Genomic DNA, 14,058 nt, shown 5'->3' on the forward strand with positions numbered 1-14,058 from the left:
CCCTTTTCTTCTGGGATGAAGTTGTCAGCGTATCCATTTTTCTTAAAAGCCGTTCGCAAATGATTCATCTTGCAACAAACTGGCTCACAGATCTTATGAGCTCTGTCCATCAATGTTTTATTGACACCTCTGTTCTGCCTGGGATGATGGTTCGAATCCTTATGAAGGTAACGGTCGGTATGTGTATCTTTTCTATACACTTTATGCCATACACTTCCATCTGCCAGTTTAATTACTGATGCATCCAAAAGATTTAGTTGTCCATTGCTCTCTTTCTCCATAGTAAACTGTATCTTTGGATTAATACTATTTAGTTGCACCCAATAAACCATACAATTCCTCTTCGCCGTGATTCCATTACATAAAAGTGTCACCAACATACCGATACCACTTCAAATGGCTTTTACTGGCAGACTGCTGCGCCTGCTGTTCAAAAAATTACTTGAATAAATTAGCAACAGCTGGACTCAGAGGGCTGCCCTTGGCCACTCCTTCGGTTTGTTCGTAAAACTTATTATCATATTGGAAATAAGACATAGACAGGCAATGTCGAAACAGAGCTACTACATCAGCGGGAAACATATCAGCTATATATGAAAGAGCTTCGTCAGAGGAACCATGGTAAACAGGGATACTACATGAAAACTAACAAGGATATCACTTGGGCTGCCAGTAATATACATCAATTTTTCAATAAAATGGATAGAATTTTTAATGTGATGGTCAGTTTTACCAATATGCGGTTGTACCAAGAAGGTGAGATGTCGAGCCAACTCTTGAGTAGGCGATCCAACAGCACTTACTATCGGTCTCAATGGGACGTTAGGCTTATGAAGCTTCGGTAGCCCATATAATCTAGGAGAGTAAGCTTCCGTTTTACATAGATAGTTTTTATCCTCTGTATGAACGGAAGAATTTTTTATTAATCGGTTGGTAGGTCCTAACACTTTAGTTGTAGAATCCTTTTGAAGTTTTTTATAAGTGTTAGAATCCGAAAGGTCAGTGATCTTCCAATGATATTTAATGAGACGATCGTGTTAGCCAGAACTATTATGCACGTATGTAGAGGGAAACAATAGAGATTAAGAAACACCACAATATTTTTAATAGAAAAGAGGAAGACTTAAAGTTAGACAAGATATGGTGGTCGACTTTGGACCAACGATATGACAATCGATCACCTTCAATCGAGAATATTACGTTAGTCACAGATAGACTTACAGTCGGCCCCACGTGACGGAGGGTGGTGCCCTCTATGCGCTCTGTATAAACGGGACCTCAACGGCCTGGCAGTCAGTCGTTGACTCGTTGCCCACAGTTGGCAACGAAACGCCAGGAAGAAGAAGTTTCACAGATCGACCACGGCCTCTCCGCTCGGAAGTTTTGACTTATATTGATCACCTGAATGTCAATCAAGGAATGTGGTTTCAGCATCAGCGTGCACTACCTCACTCCTCACGTGCTGTTCGGAGACATTCCAACAGACGATACGGTGAAAGATGGATTTTCCAAGTTGGTCCAACTGCGTGGCCGCCGCGATCGCCGAATTTAACTCCTATGGACTACTTGCGGGATCCTGTACAAAATTTAATTTACGATACTCCTGTAGAGACAGAGGAAGAGCTGATGGCACGAGTTCTGGCGGCTGCACTAGAAACTAAAGAGACATCAGGCAGTAGAGTGTGTACAATGTCTCTAACAACATTGGTGGCGGCCACATCGAGCCGCTGTTGCAATGCATCAGTATCAGTCTGTACGTACAGTAGGATGGGTTCTTTTTTGTTCTGGAATAATGTAAACACCTAATGTTTAACTGTTAATATAAAGAAATGTGCTTAAGTGGTAAATGGATGCTCCGGCACGGATGTTTGTGATGTCCTTAGGTTAGTTAGCTTTCAGTAGTAGTAAGTCCTAGGGGACTGATGATCTCCAAAGTTAAGTCCCATAGGGCTCAGAGCCATTTTGATAAATGGATGATTCTTTATTTTTCCTTACTCAATAACTGTACTGCGCAACGCCTGATTTAATTCCCTAGGCAGAATTGGATTAGTTAAACATCTGAATGCAAACCGTCGTAGAGCGGACACTATTTGTTTACGGACATTGGTTCCTACTCAAAATGTTATCTGTAACAGGAGTTTCCGAATACCCAGTATATGTGGTACCTTAATATGTACACACTTCAGAGTTCAGTGCAGTGGTAGAGATGTCATTTCTACTCAGATGATTCATGTGAAAATGTATAGGAAGTGAGGACGATGGGAACTGACAGACTTTGAGCGCGGGACATTCCATTTCAGAAATATTAGGGAATTCAATACTCCGAGGTCCACAATGTCAACAGTGCCCCAAGAACACCACACATCAGGAATTATCTCTTACCGCGGTCGACGCAGTGGCCGTCCGGCCTTTACTTAACAACCCAGAGCATCGCTGTTTTGCGTATAGTTGTCAGTGCTAACAGACAAGCAACAGTGCGTGGAATAACCACAGAAATCAATACGGGACGTACTACAAATGCATCCGTTAGGACGTATTGCGAGATCTGGCGTTAACCGCCGATGGCAGCAGACGACCAACGCGAGTGCGTAAGCAAACAGCACGCAACGCCTCTCCTAGGCTCTTGACCATATCGGTTGGACCATAGACGGCTGGAAAACCACGGGCTGGTTAGATGAGTCCCAATTTCAGCTGTTAAAATATGATGGTAGGATTCAAGTATGGCCTGAAACCCACTAAGTGATGGACCCAAGTTGTCTACAAGGCTTTGTGCAAACTGATGGTGGCTCCACAATGGTGTGGGCTGTGTTTACATGGAATGTACTGAGTCCTCTGACTCAGCTGAACCAATCAGTGACTGGAAATAGCTATGTTCGGCTCCTTGGAGGTCATCTGCAGCCATTCGTGGGCTTCATGTTCCCAAACAACGATGGGATTTTAATGGATGACAATGCGCCATGCCAGTGGTCACGATTGTTAGTGATTCAGTTGAAGAACATACTGGACAATGGGCGCGAACGATTTGGTCACCCAGATCGCCCGACATGAACCGCATCGAACATTTAAGGGGCATTATCAAGGTCAGTTCGTGCACAAAACCCTGCACCATCAACACTTCTGCAATTATGGACGAGTCTAGAGACAGCATGGCCCAATATTTCTTCAGGGTACCTCCAAAGACTTGTTGAATACTTGCCACGTTGAGGTGCTGCACTGTGCCGGACAAAAGGAGGTCTCACACGATATTAGGAGCCTTCCAATCACTTTTGTCACGCCCCTTCTGTAACTCATGGCTCTAGATTTTGATGAGCCTTTCCGTAACGCTCCCACACTTAATAAAAGGAACCGTGATAAAACTGACCATTCTTTCTTGGAGCTTTTCACTCCATTGATTCTACCTGTCAGGATCTAGGACCACACTCAATAATCAGTCGAATGAAGGTTTTATAAGATAGATTTTTCGTGGACAAAGTTCGCAGTGCACTCAAGTGTTTTCCTCCTGGAATCACAAAACGTGGTTCCCATCGTCCGCTTAGTACTGGGTTGTATTCCTTAAGAAGTCGTCTAGTCACTCACGTATCTGGGTCCGTGTTCCGTATGCTCGAACTGTAGTGTCACAGCCAGACACCACACGTGCTAGGTGGTAGCTTAAATCGGCCGCGGTCCTGTAGTACATGTCGGACCCGCGTGTCGCCACTGTGTGATCGCAAACCTAGCGCCACCACAAGGCAGGTCTCGAGAGACTGACTCGAACTCAGCCCAGTTGTACGGACGACAGAGCTAGCGACTAGACGTACGAAGCCTTTCTCTCTCATTAGCCGAGAGACAGAATAGCCTTCAGCTAAGTTAATGGCTACGAACTAGCAAGGCGCCATTAGCCTTACAGTGATTGTAATTAAAGTCTCCTTTGTGCGATGTACCACAATGATTGATTAAAGATAAGTATTATACCAGCTACGTACTTTTCTTCATAGCATTAATTACGTATCCTGTTCCAGTACTTCACGCCCGTCTGCGTTAGTCTAGCGTGCCTTTTAAGCCACCTCTATCTACAAGGTGTTGGCCCAGCTGCCGACACATCACATGGCGATGAGTCTACAAAGGATCTTGTGTTTTACTTTGCCCTAATTTCTTTGTGTCATGGCTTCGCCACAATCTCCAGATGTACTGTCCGAATTTTATCGCTTGCAGAATCAGCAGACGCAGGCGTTATTGGATGCTCTTGGACAGCTCGTCCAGGGTCAACGTGCGCTGCACACCGATGCGGCCGCCGCCGCTTCATCGCTACCGCAGCCACAACATGCTGTTGCACCTCAATTCAGACCCTTTGATGCAACCCACGAGTCCTGGCAAGAGTGGTCCCGTCAATTCGCCTTCCACCTCGCCGCCTACAGAATTCAAGGTAATGAGCGGCAGCCGTTTTTGCTTTCTTGTGTCGGTGTGTCCACCTACCGTGTGATAGTGAAGTTGTTTCCCCGGCGCGACGTAGCAACTCTGTCCTAGAAAGAACTTTTGTCTGCTTTAGATGCCTATTTCAAGGAAACAGTAAATGTCGTTGAAAAAAGGTATATGTTCTTTCGTACAAAACGTACGGCCAGTCAGACTAATAGGGAGTGGGTTGCGACATTGCAAGGACTTACTAGGGAGTGTGCGTTTGAATGCGAATGTGGACTTCCTTATTCAGATACTATGGTGCGTGATGCAATAGCACAGAACGTTTCTGATGTTCGCATACGGGAACAGATTTTGAAACTAGTTAATCCCTCCCTTCAACAAGTGATAGACATATTGGATAGGCAAGACACACTTGACTTTGCTCAGGACTCATTTGCAACTTCGCCGGCAGTGTGTCACATTAACCGGCCCGCCGGGCCCGCTGCACGGGACGCTCAGCGGCCCTCGCGCCCGTCAGTGCAGCGGCAGCCTAGCTCGCAAACACGTGCGCCGCGTAAGCAAGCTAATGCAGTGAAATCATGCCCGCGGTGTGCAACTCGACATTCACGTGAAAATCGCCCGTCACGCCAAGCTATTTGCTTTTACTGTCATAAGAAAGGACATCTCCAAAGTGTTTGCCAGAAAAAGCTCAGATCAGACACTCACACCAATTCCAGGCCCTTTGCTTCGCGCCGGAATCGAACCAAGGAAACTCAGGTTCGTGAACTTTCGCCCATGGATATTCATGTAGTTCATTCCACCCCGTCCGGTGACAGTGTTCATTCCACAAAAAGTGTGCGTCGACGTCGACGGAAGTCCCGTCACGTCGCACGTGATTCTGTCCCAGTGTCTGTTCCAGTTGCACAACACAGTCGCTTTTGTCGTCAGCAGGACAATAAACTTTTTGTCGACTTAGACTTTGCAGGCAAAGTGATACCATTCCAGCTCGATACCGGAGCTGCAGTTTCATTGCTCAATCACGACACGTACAACCAACTGGGCAAACCTCCGTTGCGTGCCGCAAATGTTCAGCTCAATAGTTACTCAGGCCAGAAAATACCAGTGTTAGGACAGTGCAGCCTTCTTGCAACATACAAGGGACAAACAAAACTTGTGTCATTTTACGTTCTTCGTTCTTCTACTGCAGTGAACTTGTTTGGTTTAGATTTATTTCAGTTGTTTAACTTGTCTATAGTAAATCAGGTCCTCTCAGTGATTCAGACTGTGCCTTCCGCCAGTGTTTCTAGTCTATGTGAAGAATTTGCGGACATTTTTGCACCGGGCCTTGGTTGCGCTAAGAACTATGAAGCACATTTGGAACTGAAAGCAAACGCGCAACCAAAGTTTTTCAGAGCGCGCAATGTTCCCCACGCATTGCGTGATGAGGTCGCAAGAACATTAAACGATTTAGAATCTCAAGGTGTAATTGAACGTGTGCAGGCTTCTCTCTGGGCCTCACCCTTAGTAAATTTGCCAAAACCTTCCGGAAAATTGAGACTTTGTGTGGACTTCAAGGCAACTGTGAATCCACAACTAGTAACTGCTACTTTTCCTTTGCCCCGCCCGGAAGATCTTTTTGACAAGCTGTGCCCGGGAAAATATTTTTCAAAGTTGGACCTAGCAGATGCGTACTTGCAAATACCTGTGGACGAAGAATCCCAGCGCGTCTTGGTGGTAAACACGCATCTTGGCTTGTATCGCTTGAAAAGACTGCCTTTCGGGTGTGCATCCGCCCCTGCATTGTTTCAGCAATATTTACAAAGTATTTGTGCGTCGGTCCCTACTGCTGCGAACTATCTGGACGATATTGTGATCTCTGGAAAGACAGAAGCCGAACATTTGCAAAATCTCCGAACATTATTTCAGTCTTGCGACAAAATGGTCTTCGCTTGAGGAAGGACAAATGTGTGTTTTTTGCTAGGGATTTACCCTACCTGGGCCATGTCCTCAATGCCCAAGGAATACATCCGAGTCCCGAGCACCTCCGTGCCATACAGGATTTGCCGTCACCGCAGAACTTGAAACAGCTGCAAAGTGTGTTGGGGAAAATTAATTACTACCTTAAATATGTTCCCCATGCCTCTTCCATTTCAGCTCCGCTTCATCGCTTACGCCGTAAAGGTGTTCCGTTCGTCTGGACGACGGAATGCGAACGCGCCTTTCGCCAGTTGAAATCGGCGTTGCTTTCACATACTTGCCTTACGCCGTTCGATCCCCAGAAACCCCTTTTGTTGATGGTAGATGCATCGGATTTCGGGATCGGTGCTGTGCTTGCGCACAAAGATGGATCGCATGATCGCCCTATTGCCTTTGCGTCCAAATTGCTCTCACCTGCGCAAAGAAATTATTCACAGATAGAGAAAGAAGCTTTGGCTCTCGTGTTTGGTGTTACTAAGTTTCACGGTTTCTTGTATGGTCGTCACTTTACCATCATCACAGACCACAAACCTTTGACATCGCTTTTTCATCCGAACAAGCCGGTACCTCCGCGTACGGCGCAGAAATTCATTCGCTGGTCTCTTTTCCTCTCGCAGTACCGCTACGATATCTTGTATCAGTCCACTGCTAAGCACGGAAACGCTGATGCGTTGTCCCGTTTGCCTGTTGCTGAGGATAAAGCATTCGATTCTTCCGAACTTGCTTGCATGTTCATTGATGCGGAAACCGATGACGTGGTCGCATCGTTTCCGATTGATTTTCGTCGTGTCGCTACAGCCACGGCTGCTGACCCTGTCCTTGCTCCCGTTTTGCGTTTTGTTGCTACGCAATGGCCCTTGTCCAAGTCACGGATCGAGGATCCGCTGGTTCGCCGATTTTTTGCTCACAAGGAGAGACTTTTTGTACGACGTGGTGTTTTGTATAGCGTTCTGATAATGATCAGTCCCGAGTCGTGGTCCCACGTTCGTTACAGTCCTCTGTCTTACGGCTTCTTCACCACGGACATTGGGGTATAGTGCGTACGAAACAACTTGCTCGTCAGCACTGTACTTGGTTCGGAATCGATGCTGCGATTACGAATATGTGCTCCTCTTGCGTGGGGTGTGCCAAACAACAATCGGCACCGCCGCGGAAATTCTTTGCATGGCCGAAAGCCACTTCCCCTTGGCAACGCTTGCACATCGATTTTGCTGGTCCATTCTGGAATGCTCGTTGGTTGGTTGTGGTCGATGCTTTCAGTGATTTTCCTTTTGTTGTCCGGATGTCTTCCACGACGTCTTCTGCCACAATCCCAGCCTTGTCTGCTATCTTTTGCATTGAAGGTCTTCCGCAGACTATTGTTTCCGACAATGGCCCACAATTCATGTCCGCAGAATTTCAGTCCTTCTGCAAGGCCAATGGCATTCAACATCTGACGTCCGCGCCGTTTTCGCCTCAGTCAAACGGTGCCGCGGAACGATTGGTCCTGACTTTCAAGTCACAGATGTTGAAATTGAAAGAGTCGCATTCTCAGGAGGACGCATTATTGCTCTTTTTTGTCCACGTATCGCTCTCAGCCCCGCGATGGTCGCTCGCCGGCTGAGTTGCTCCATGGTCGTTCTCATCGAACCTTGATGTCTTTGCTGCATCCGCCGCATCAGGTTCCTGTGCAGCGGCAGACACCTGCTCTTGCTCCTGGCGACGTTGTCTTCTATCGCACCTATCGTGGTTCACGGCGTTGGCTCGCAGGGCGCATTCTTCGCTGCCTCGGCCGCGCGATGTATTTGGTTTTGGGGGCCTCTGGTGAGGTGCGTCGGCATCTCAATCAGCTGCGCCTCTGTCGTCGCCCGGGTTCTGCCGCTCCCCGTCTGCTTTCAGCGACGGAGCCGTCAGGTCAGCGCCTTGGGGACCCATCTACTGGCTCGCCTCATCCCCAGGTGTTACCGACGCTGCCTTCCGTTTTGCCTCATGGCGTCGCGCCGCCGCCGCAGCCGCCGCAGCCGCCTCCGGCGCCGCCCGCAGTGGACGCTTCGCTGCAGCCGCCACGCGCCTCCCTGGATCACGCGCCGCCGATCGCTTCCCGTGACCAGCTGTCCTCCGCCATGGAACTCTTGCCCGCTCCGGACCAGATGTCGTCATCGCGCGTCGGATTCTCCGACCACATGGAGGTCGACCCTTCGGCCCCTCCTGTCTCTTTACGGGCGCATACACCGCATGTTGACGTGCACCCTGGACTAGGTTTTCAGGCGTTTCCTAGCTCCCCTCGGACCGAATGGCCGGGTGCGGGTGGCACAGCCTCGCCTGTTGTTAGGCTCCCCACCTCATCGCATACGTCAACATGGGGTCCTCCCCACGGCGGGCGGAAGCCTTATCTCACGACCGTTCGCCGATTTGCGGGGGAGGAATGTGGTGTCACAGCCAGACACCACACGTGCTAGGTGGTAGCTTAAATCGGCCGCGGTCCTGTAGTACATGTCGGACCCGCGTGTCGCCACTGTGTGATCGCAAACCTAGCGCCACCACAAGGCAGGTCTCGAGAGACTGACTCGAACTCAGCCCAGTTGTACGGACGACAGAGCTAGCGACTAGACGTACGAAGCCTTTCTCTCTCATTAGCCGAGAGACAGAATAGCCTTCAGCTAAGTTAATGGCTACGAACTAGCAAGGCGCCATTAGCCTTACAGTGATTGTAATTAAAGTCTCCTTTGTGCGATGTACCACAATGATTGATTAAAGATAAGTATTATACCAGCTACGTACTTTTCTTCATAGCATTAATTACGTATCCTGTTCCAGTACTTCACGCCCGTCTGCGTTAGTCTAGCGTGCCTTTTAAGCCACCTCTATCTACAAGGTGTTGGCCCAGCTGCCGACACATCACGAACCTTTGTCAGTAGTCTCCATTGGGCACGTATCAAACGCTTTCCGGCAGATAGGAATATGGAATCTGCTTGTTACTACTAATCTGTCTGTTCGTCTGTCTAAATCTGGGTCCAGTAGATGATAACAACGATCGCGTCGGGAATCTACAGAGTGGTCTTCTTGGTAGCAACTGTAGGCACGGTCCTAACGCTGTCTTTGGGTTCTGTTAATAGTAAGTTGATATTTACTACTGAGAGGAGGAGGGTAGCGTAAAATAAGTCTTCCTAGAGTGCCCTCTGTTAGCGGCTTTCCTTAATCAGTGGCATACGAATACTAGGCAGCCTGAGGCTCTTGTATGTGTGGCTTTATTCCGTATCTTCCAGGGGACACAGCACAATATCAGCAATTGATATTGATTCCTCCATATTGTAGCAAAACGCACTGACAGTTCAACCGTGGAAGAAGACCGAAAGTAAGAACGAACTGCAAAATAAATTTTACGTTGACAAGAGCTGAATATTTTTCTTAAGTTATCTACCGTTCGGCTGCTTTGATGCTACCTTCCATCGAGGCCTATCACGTTTTTAGCTTGTCATCTGCACCTAACCGTTAGACGTGACATCTTTTACAATCCGAATATTGTTGCCTTGGCTTGGCCCTACTATTTTTCCTATCTACTCTCCCTTCCAGCTCCAGGTTACCTATTTCTGGGAGCCATATTAGCTATCTCGCTACCCCGCCCTTCTTATCGTTAAGTGTATTCCATTGACTTTTATCCTCGGCTGTTAAGTACAGGGGTTCGACAAAAGTGCATCCTTGAAGAAAAACACAGATACTAGCGAAGCCTGCTGGGAGCGCTGTTGTATTTGGCCACGAATGAAACCTGTGGAATGCCCTCAATACGCTGCAAGTGTCAGTCGTGGTCACAACAGTATTTTGCGTAGTTGTGAGTGCGTTATCTCGGAGCTAAGTGAATTCGAATATGAGCAAATTGTTGGTGTTCGTACGGTAGGGTACATCTGTAGCCGAAGTGTTCAAGGAGCGCCGTATAGAAGATATACAGGGTGAAGCGAAATTCGAACACTCGGTCTTCGCAGTGCGACTCCTCAAATGCCAGCGGTAGAAAAATGTCTCTCAAATTTCGTCCAGCGAATATATGCAGCAGAAAAAAGACGTTAAAGAGTGGCAATCTGGCAACACTGTAACTACATGTACGGTAACTACCTCTGTGAGCACCTATCGGTCGTGCTGTACAGTCGGTTTTGGGCTGGCATGCAGATCAATGGTTCGATCCTGGGTTGAGGCATATGTTTTTCATTTGGTAAATGTAGTAAAGGTGGTACGGTATCTGGCATCTTAATCATCAACAGCGATTGCAGTGGGTCCTTTAGACAACATTTGCACTTGCTTACTACAATCATAGAAATGGAAGATTCGTCAGCTTTGAAAGAAGCATTTTCCACGTCGTGGGCACCAATTTATTTGCACTACCTCATCTATTAGATGCGAAACCTGTTTTCATTGTACCCTCCTCCAGTGGTCCCATAGATTAGTACCAACTATTATTCTTGCCTCGTTCAGGTCCATTACATTTCGTTAGGGCCTTACATTACCAGTAGGACTAGCGACGTGCTTTGCGAACTATGTCCAAACTCTGTTACTATTTGTATGTGTATCACCATGGTCCCACTAATTATGTCTTTCGCCACTGAGTCTGGTAACAGCATGCTGTTTAGTATTTATCTCAATGCATTATTATTACTATTATTATATCGATGCGATTGTGGCAACATCATGTCTATTATAATTAGGGAAAGAGTGTAATTCGAAACCGAACACTTCACAATTAGCGGTCTCGAAATGAATCATGTAGATGGGTAAAGCGCGTTAGGTGGAACAGTGCACAGGACTGACGGCGTGTTTATACTGTATGCACTGTCCACCACACAGGGATTAGCTGCGGGCGGACAAATGCGCCCGTGACGGACTCCAACGTACAAGCGTACATATATCGAATTTTCTCATTGTAAACCTCTAAACCAAAGTGGCAGACTTATCGCATACACAAACGACGACTATGTGGATATGCTTCTGGTCCTTGGTGCACCTGATAACCGGGCTGGTGTTGCCGCTCATGAACATGCTGCTAGATATCGTCGTCAATGCCATCCAGATAAAAATATGTTTTGTCGTCTGGAGCTGTGACTTCGGCAGTCAAGTTATCTCCTTCCACCACTGTGTGACAGAGGTCGTCCACGGACGGACTCCAGCTAGTGAGGAAGCTATTACGTAGGTCGTACACCAAGAACCTCAACGAAGTACACGCAGCATAGCAAGGCAGCTGCGTATCTCGCAGTTAACATTTGTTAACATGCTACACGAGCATGGGCTGCACCCCTATACTTTCACCCAACACCTGCATCCTGCAGATCGCCATCAGCGGATGCAATTCTGTGAATGGTTCCAACAACAACAGGAAGCCAACGATGACTTCGAGAAGGCCGGCCGCTGTGGTCTCGCGGTTCTAGGCGCGCAGTCCGGAACCGTGCGACTGGTCGGTCGCAGGTTCGAATCCTGCCTTGGGCATGGATGTGTGTGATGTCCTTAGGTTAGTTAGGTTTAAGTAGTTCTAAGTTCTAGGGGACTGATGACCACAGCTGTTAAGTCCCATAGTGCTCAGAGCCATTTGAACCATTTTTGACTTCGTGAACACCATAATATGGTCGGATGAAGCAGCATTCACTCGTGATTGTGTCTTCAATATGCACAATGGCCACTATTGGTGTGAGGTTAACCTGCATGTCACCCGCAACCGTGAATATCAAGGTCGCTTAGGTATCAACATCTGGGATGCAGTATTGGGCGACAGGTGTTTGGGCCCCTACATGTTGCCTGACCGGTTGGCTGCACTAAGGTATCAAGTATTCCTCTCAAACTATCTGGGTGATGCGCTGTAAGATGTTCCACTACATGTTCGGCAGAGGGTATGGTTCCAACATGATGGTGCACCTTCACATGCTGGAATTAATGCGCGACAGTATTTGGACAGAACATTTCCAGGGAAATGGCTCGAATGTGGAGGTCCAGTTGTGTGGCCACTGCATTAACACCAGAAGGAGCATGTGTAGTCTACTCCGCCGACGAATGTGGAAGAATTAGTGGCGCATGTGCATGCTGCAACTTGTTACTGTGGATGTAGTTTTGCTGCGAAGCGTACATACCTCTATGATCTGGCGAATGGCGCAATGTTTGGACGTGCAGGGAGGTCGTTTTGAGCATCTGTTGTTCTGAGGACAACGTATTCTGTTGTGAAGGTCATCTGGTCACTAACATGGGCATTATTATTGTCACTGGCTGCAAATGTGTGACATCTGAGCACGAATATTACGAGTACATGTAGTATAAATGACAAGTAGGTGTTGTGTTATTGTCCTGTGCTATCACCTTTAACATCTCGAAACTGATATTGTTTTTGTAGTTATTCTTCCCTATGACAGGTCATTTGTTTCAACTGTCTATTTCTGATCTGTCTAACTACGTATTTGTTATGTTCAGCGTTACAAAACGTTGTAAATTTGGGATACATCTGACCTAAGAAACGGTGTATATTACAGTATGAAATGTCAGAATGAAATTAGCAAATAAGAAAAATGCGTCCCAATCCAGGATTGAACCCTCGACCTTCTGCATGCTAACCCAAAACTCTATCCACTGCACCCACTGCAGAGCACGCGTCGGATGTGCTGATAGAGATGTTACGGTACATATGGTTACAGTATTGCCAGATTACCACTCTTTAACTCCCTTTTGCTGCCGGATATACTCGCCGGACGAAATTTTGTGAGAGACATTTTTTTATAGCTGGTATGTGTGGAGTCTCGCGGCAAAGCCCGAGTGCGCGAATTTCGCTTCACCCTGTATACCGCATATAGGGAGTGCGGAATAATATCATCTGCTAATTCAAAATGCGGACGAAAGTCCGTGTTGAGTGATCGTGACAGATAATCATTGGAGAGGATTCTGATGCAAAATAGGATGCTTGACAAAAGTCAGGTATTTAAGTCAGAAGCTCTGTATGTGTCCTGTAGTGACGTAACTCACAACCCGCAAATCACCCAAACTTTATTCATCTAGTATTAGAGAATGAGAGCACTTAATGACATCCAGAAAACTTTAAACAACATTTCAAAACTTTTCGAATCTCTTTCTCGTTGTCACCACCATAAAATACTGAAAGGCAAGAAGTTTATCGCTTACTGAATTTTAGCTGTGTGTATAGTTAAACGTTAGTATCAAGCACGACGTTTTAATGTATTACTTCTTTATTACTATCTCTATTCGCAGCACATTTTTCATACAGTAGCCACATACAGAGAGTTCGATTCTTTGACAAGATGACTACCATGAAGCTACCGTCGTACACGGCAGAGGTTCGCGGATAAGAAAAGACAACAAATGTCGAAAATGCTGTACGTTAAACAAAACTGACTTACTATACATCGGCGTCAGCTCTGTCTAGAAATAAAAATTGGTACACACCATCCGCCCATTATCTTAAATGGTTCAAATGGCTCTAAGCACTATGAGATTTAACATCTGAGGTCATCAGTCCCCTACGCTTAGAACTACTTAAACCTAACTAATCTAAGGACATCACACACATCCATGCCCTAGGCAGGATTCGAACCTGCGACCGTAGCAGCAGCGCGGCTCCGGAATGAAGCGCCTAGAACGGCTCGGCCACAGCGGCCGACCCGCCCCATTAGCTGAATGGTTTTCATGGCTTCCTGTCCGTCCCCGGTAGCTGAGTGGTCAGCGCGACAGAATGTCAATCCTAAGGGCCCG

This window comes from Schistocerca nitens, chromosome 6 (assembly GCF_023898315.1).
Source record: "Schistocerca nitens isolate TAMUIC-IGC-003100 chromosome 6, iqSchNite1.1, whole genome shotgun sequence".
Classification (NCBI taxonomy): Eukaryota; Metazoa; Arthropoda; class Insecta; order Orthoptera; family Acrididae; genus Schistocerca; species Schistocerca nitens.